We start from the raw sequence: 7,422 nt of genomic DNA, 5'->3' as shown, positions 1-7,422 counted from the left end.
GAAAATTATTTGAAGAGGGTATATGTTCAGCACATAAAAACACTAGTGTGTGCTCCTCACAAAAAAGAAAAATGAAATAACAATAATAACTTATTTAATATTAATAGTAGTGATTATGGTAATGTTTGGGGGGGGGGTTCTTTTTCTGTTTAGAGTCATAGAGCGTTGAATATTTGCTCTTGTATTTACAAGTTTCTTCCAGATAATAATAATTAGTAGTAGTATGGTTGTTTCATCTGAGGCACTGGCATTTACAAAACCAAGGTACTTTCTCAGAGAAGAGGTGCTATACTGTACACTTAAAATGCTAAGAAACTTATGCAAGTTGCTCTTGCATGTCAAAATGGGGAATTAAGCTTTCCTTCACAAGAAAAAAGCTGAACTAGAGAAAACAAAGACTTTAAAAATTCAAGATCTCAAAATTCAGTTCTAGAGAACAACATTATGTTGATGCAACCTAAAACGATGGCTGAGACAAGGAAAGGTATGACAAGGGGTGGATTACTCCAGGCATGCCCTATTCATACACTTTCCCAAATATCTACAACTTATCACTGTTGGAGACAAGATAGTGTGCTAGATGGACAGTTGGTCTTATCCAATCTGGCACTTCTTTTATGTTGTTTTATCTTTCTACCTTTCTGTTCCACCTTTAGGCTACTACTTAGTGTTTTACTTTGTTCTAGTCTTTGTCCCTTTCTATTGAAAACCAAAAACCCAGAGAGGCAGATTCTTGAACATCATAATACTTTGCTATTGCTACAAATAGAATGTCTTAAAAATCTCCTCCACTACTTCAAAATATATGTAAGTTATTGTTTTAATATGCTCATGTTCCCTCGTATGTATTCTCCAGAGTGAATGTGGTTTTTTTTTTCTATTGAGAATCATAGGGCACTGAGCATTTCTCTGTGTACAAGTTTCTTCCAAATAATTGAGTACGTTAATCTGTGTTGTAATATCTGGACTATACAACTGAATCTAATACTATGGCATTGTACTCTTGCAAAAACAATAAACATACATCTGTACCTGGAGATGAACATCATTAGAATTATTCGCAACAATAGAGCTATAACTATTTACAACTACAGATCTCTCTTAACTTGATATTGGGCAAAAGCACAGCTTGACTGGTAGCACTTTTGCTTCATAACCAAACAGTCCAGGAATTTGTACTGATGAGATTGGTTGTCCTTTATTATGAAAGAGGTGTTTATTCTGTAAGATCCTGTAAAAACAAAACTGGTGGGACCCAATGGTACCAATACTTTTTTGCAATCATTATTTCATTGAGTGGGACTCTCAAATCCTATAAAATATGTGTGGTAAATAATATCCTCATTTTACAGTTGAAGAAGCTGAGGCAAAGCTAAGTTAAATAACTTGCCTATAGTTACAAAGCTGGTCAATGTGAAGGCTGCCCGATTGTCAGGGTACTACTCCTAAGTACAAGATCATGTTGACTTCCAAAACAAATATTAATAATATCAAAGCAATCATCAATACGATTTGGATTGTTTCCTAGCTAATTTAAATTTCTTTACAAATAAATTTTGCATTGCAGCACTATAATTCGGTCAATGTGCTGCTGCCTTCAGATCAGATATTATTTAGAACCTTTGCTCACAAGAGACTATAATTTGATTTCTAGCACTGTCAAACTCAGGAATGGCAACTATGCTACAGGCAATAAATTTCTAGATCTCAAAATACCTGGCAAGAACAGTCCTCCAGACATGTTGGAGTCTGGAAAGTGGGTTTTTGGGGTTTTTTTGAGAAAACTATCACATGTTTAGATCAGTAAATGTTGCCAACTTTGCTTTTTTTCTCTCTGACACACAGAATCCATGTGAAAACACATTAGTCACTTTTTATAGCAAAATAGATGTCTACAGAGCATGTGGTAATAGTGACATAACTGTTCTTGTGACAGATATGTAGGTTTTTGGGTGCATCCTCTATCCAAGGATGGGATTGCTTTATGATTATCAAATTCTGTCTTGCATTTTTAGTGTTTAATCATCTGGTCATATACATGGTAATAATAATACTGTGATGATTTGTACTACATATACTTCATGTCAGCAAAAGATGAATGATTCCCAGGGTTACTCACACGTTAAAAAAATGTGAAGGCGTGAAATATGGTTCTGACTCTGCACCGTTTTGTAGGAAAATCTCCCACTGGAAATAATGAAAGTTCTGTCTAAGCAGAGAGTTGATCAGATCCCCAGAGGATCAATAAAGATGAGAGAGTCAAATGAGTCTAGAGGATTTAGGCACCTGCTTGCCTGTAGACGGCTTTAGAAATTTCATTAAAAATATATGCCTATCATTAAAAAATAAAATGTAGTAAACAAGTTTTAAAATTTATAAAAACTATCAACATCCAAAATCAACTGGACTTTTCTGATTAATTTGTGCATATGAAAATCTAAAGGTCAGTCTATATTGTAAAAGTGTTGTTGGCACAGCTGTTGGTGAGGGTATGAAAAGACAACCTCTAGCTGATACACTTATGCTGGCAAAATCCTTCATATTGACAGAGCTGTACTGATTGAAGTGTGCCCTTGTCGGACGGACCATCTGCAGTGTACTTCAGGGCTCTGTTGGCATAACTATAGAGACTAAGGAACGTAGATAAGTCCTAAGTAACTGTATATTCTAAATGCTGCACATCAGATGGGAAATGTAAAAATGAAGTTTAGTTTCTACCTATGGGGACTTTTTATCATCTTTAATTTTCCCTGAGCCTGAGGAAGGGCGTGTGTGCTTGAAAGTTTGCAGAAAAAAGAGATATTTTTTTTGCAATTTCTTAGTTGGTCTAAATAAAAGGTATCATCTCCAAACCAAGAGTTCTAGAGTTTAGCATTTCTTTTTATCTCAGACCAACACAGCTACCAAACACATCCTTAGATCAGATGAAACATGGATTTTTAAAAATGTAAGTAAAATTAGCTTTCTCCCCATTCCTGCAAAAATAGATACGGCAAGAGAGACAGAAACAAAAATAAAGACCAAAATGTCCTCTCTGCCAATTACTCCTACACAGGAAGTAGGACTGCCACCAAATGAAACCCAAAGAGATATTGTACATTAGGTCATAGACAAATAAACTAGCTACAGTGAGTTAGAAGGGAGCAGAGACTTATGGCACATCAGCTGCTCTGCATCTGTTCTTGTACCCACTCATGGTCCAGAGTAAATGAAAGCTAAGCCATGATAATTTATTCCTTTTTCTCTCAAGACTAAGTTACCAGAGTATATAGTTTTCATTTACCACAGGATACAATCAAGCACGCAGGCTGTTACTGGGGTATCTGTTGCCCTGTCAGTCTCTGTCCCATTCTGTAATTTGTTCATCTGTCCATACTTTTAGTTGTCAGGGCAACACGGGGTATGGATTTAAGCCTACCTCAGTCTACAGAAAACAACTTATATACCACTCCATAAATTAAGCAGGCTCCTTTTCTTCTTACTGCAGACTGCTCCTTGCCAATTTCCCAGCCTTGGCTCCCAACAGCCTTAGCTAAAATAGCTACAGACCAGCCAAAGAGTGCACTGCTGCCAAGGGTGCACATTAGGATTCTCTGCACTAAGGATTCTCTGTATCATTGAGAGAAGGCTAGAAACAACATGGAAGAAAAAGGCAGTTCAAAAAACTGAAACCATTTTTTGTTTTTTTTATTGTGTGTGTAAGGGAAATCTAGTGGAGACCAATAAGTGTCTGGCTACCAATTTGGGAACTTTGAGGAATAGCCTCTTCAGCTTTTCTCCTCAAAAGAAGACAGGGCAGGATGGCACCTTTGAAACTGACTGGCTAAGAAAGGGTGTAGGCTGAAGCTTTCCTTCTTGGCTAGCGACTTATTCCTCTCTGGCCGCCTCTCTTTTGTATATGGTCAGTCACATGATCCTGGTTCCACTCAAGCTGGAACTGGAATCCTAAAGATTCCTTGTAAGGGTCTGATATTGAGTTGAAGGAAAGGATATCTTTAAGGTGGCATTCAGACCTCCTGGCAACTAGTCACAGAAAATACATTTAAGCAAAGCAAGCAACAAAGTTCATTAGCAATATGGAGGGGCTTCCATGTGAGGAGGGACTAAAGAGGGTAGGCCAGGGGTGGGCAATTATTTCAACTGGAGGGCCACTTACAATCTGTGAATCTATGAACCTAAGGGGCTGGAACAGACCTTACAAGTTCATCGGATCTAGCCCCCCCATACTAGGCAGGAAAGACAACTGGGGTCAGGTGATTGTCCAGTCTCTTCTTGAAGATATCCAGGGTAGGTGATTGCACCACCTCTGGAGGGAATTTATTCCAGTCTGGACACACTGACTGGGAAGTTTTCCTAATGTTAAGCCTGAAGTGGTCTTCCAGGAGTTTGTAGCCATCACTCCTGGTTTTTGCGAAGGGTACCCTGGTGAATAGTTGTTCACCAAGCCCTTGATGTACACCTGTGATGTAGTGTTAAGCTGCTACCAAGTCCCCTCTCAGCCTTTTCTTTTTTAGGCTGAGGAGTCCCAGGTTGCTCAGCCTTTCCTCATATGGCTTGCCTTGCAAGTCTCTGATCATATGGGTGGCTCTTCTCTCGACTCTCTCAAGCTTTTCTGCATCCTTGTTGAAATGCAGCGCCCAGAACTGGACACAGTACTCTACCTGCAGTCTCACCAATGCCAAGTAAAGTAGAAGAATCACTTCCTTGGCTTTGTTTGAGATGCATCAGCTGATGTGTGCCAGAGTATTGTCTGCCCTGCTGGCTACAGCATCACACTGATGGCTCATATTTATATAATGGTCTATTATTACCCCTAGATCCCTTTCAGTCATAGTGCTAGTCAGTTTGGTGCCACTGAGCATGTAAGTATGTTGAGGATTGTTTATACCCAGGTGGAGCACTTTACACTTCTCAATGCTGAACTTCATCTAGCTCCAATCTGCCCAACTTGCCAACCTGTCTAGGTTCACCTGTATTTGCAGCCTATCTTCGAGTGTGACCACACTCCCCCATAACTTGGTGTCATCCATGAACTTGGCCAGTGAGCTCTTTACCCTCACATCCAAATTATTAATAAAGATGTTGAAAAGCACTTGCACCAAGCACCAACCCCTGAGGGACACCACTGGCCACTTCTCGCCAGGACGACACAGATCTGTTCGTAAGAACTCTCATTAGACCTTCCTATCCACCTAACTGTTGTGCAGTTAAGCCTACGGTTCTCTAGTTTTCCCATGAGAACATCATGGGATACCAGATTAAAAGCCTTTTGGAAGTCTATGTATATGACACTTGATTAATTTTGGTAAGTTGTCAAGGGCTGCAAACACAAAATCATTTAGAAAATATCATTTTAACAAATCATAGATAAAACAATAATATAGTAAAAATCAAACATCTATTAAAACATAGTTTAATTTTATTTTAAAAAATTGTCCTAATATGTTTGTTTAAGTAGTGTATAATATACAGGAGATTGCATAACAGGGGGTGCATTCAGAAGAGCTTGCCTGGATGGTGCAAGCTCCACATGGGGCTGGGCCCCACCCACTGCCGCCTGGGCAGCCAGCACTGTGCTCTCCTCTGTGCCTGCTGACCCCAGCCAGTATGCACAGCTTCCTGGTGGGGCTGCTTCCAGTCCAGCTGCAGCCACCTGGATGCTTCTTTGCTCTCCCAACCTCCAGCAGCTCCTTCTCCTCCCCCTACTGCGCAGCTCCAGATGCAGGACAGGGGGGAGGAAGGAAACTGCAGCCAGGCAGCTCCTGCCCCAATGTGCAGGGCTCCAGCTCCCGGTCACCTTCTACCCACTCAGGCACCTTCAGGTGGCTGTTCTTTGCACACAGGTGGGGTGAAGTGGGTGGAAGACAGGTGGGAGCTGGAGCTGGAGCTGGAGCTGCACATGCTGGGGCAGGAGCCAGCTAGCTGTAGCTTCCCCACTGCCTGGCGTGATGCAGCAGGGGCAGAAGGAGGAGATGCTGCTGCAGGTTGGGGGAGCCAAGCGGCACCTGGGCAGCTGCAGCCACAGTGGGTGCAGGCCTGCTGAGAAGCTGTGCACACTGGTCAGGGCCAGAGCCAGCAGCAGTGCAGCACTGGCTGCCCCAGGTGGGGCTCGCCCCATGCAGGGCGCCAAGGGCCAGATCCAAGCAATTGACGGGTGCCCTCCATGGGCCAGATCCAATCAGTTGAAAGGGACTGGACAAATTCTTGAAAGAAAGGGATACTGGGCAAGATGGGCCTATGGCACGGGTGGCAAAATACAACTTGCAGGCTGGATCTGGCCTCTAAGTGATTATATCTGGCCCATGGCAGGTCCCTTGGTCCTGCCTAGCCCAGGTGTGAGGGGCAGCCCAGGCCATGACACATGCAGCCAGTCCCACTGCCCCTGGGTGTGGAGCTGCTGCCTGGAGCAGAGCACAGCCTACCCTATTCCAATCCACAGCTTGGGCATGCTGGAAGCTGTAATCCACGAGGCAGGGCCACGGCAGCCAGACTCATCTTCCCAGCAGCCCTACAGTGGTGGTTTGCTCTGCCCTCACACTTCTGACTGCTGCTGCCAGTGGCTTTGGTGCCACCATCAGACCTAGCCCTGCTGCCCAGGCACCCCAGCCCATCTGCTCCACTCCCACTGCAGGGGTGCTAGACAGAGCAAGCAGGCAGGGTCTCCATGGAGACCAGCCTAGGACCTCCACGGGCAGGGCATACTCAGCCAAGAGGATGGGATGGTGTTGTGGGCAGGTGGGGAGTGGCATCCCAGAGTGGAACAGATGGATGGGGATCAGGATGGTGGCAGTGTGGAGCTTGGGCCTGGAGCAAAGCCATGATCTGCTCCCTACACATCCCTGTGATGGGCACCAGTTCTACAGGCAGCTGGTCCCGGCCCAGGCATGGCCCCATCCCATCCTCCCAACTGAGAGCTCCCTGTCCACAGGGGTCCTGGTCGGTCTTCATGGAGATCCTGCCTACTCGCTCCATCTGGCACCCCCAAAGGTGGATGCAGGGCGGGTAGACTCAGGGCCAGATAGGTTCAATTGGCATCTACCTAGCCCAGCCGCCCCCCGCAATCATGCTGGGCAATGTAAACAGCTGTGATGGAGGGCTGAGGCTGGTCTAGCACTCAACAGCTTATTGAAACTCTAGTGGCCCTCCTGCCCAAATAACTGCCCATCCCTGACCTATGGTCAGACCCAGTAAATGGTGATTCTTATGTTCCTATGTTCTTCATTTAGAAAAAAATAATCCATGTTATAAAAACAAGACCCCACAAAGTAGCCTCTCCAGTATTGCAAACTTATTCACAGAAATTATCCATTCATTTGAGAAAGGAAAGAATTACTGCTGAAAGGAAGACACAAAAGATCTTTCTCATTCACCCTTTCCTGATGCTGCTCCTTTCCTCCTCTCTCCTTTGCCTGGCCTGAGCTA

The sequence above is a fragment of the Alligator sinensis genome, unplaced genomic scaffold (genome assembly GCF_000455745.1).
Source record: "Alligator sinensis unplaced genomic scaffold, ASM45574v1 scaffold83_1, whole genome shotgun sequence".
NCBI lineage: Eukaryota > Metazoa > Chordata > Crocodylia > Alligatoridae > Alligator > Alligator sinensis.
The sequence above is the reverse complement of the archived record's forward strand: the minus strand, read 5'-3'. Positions refer to the sequence as shown.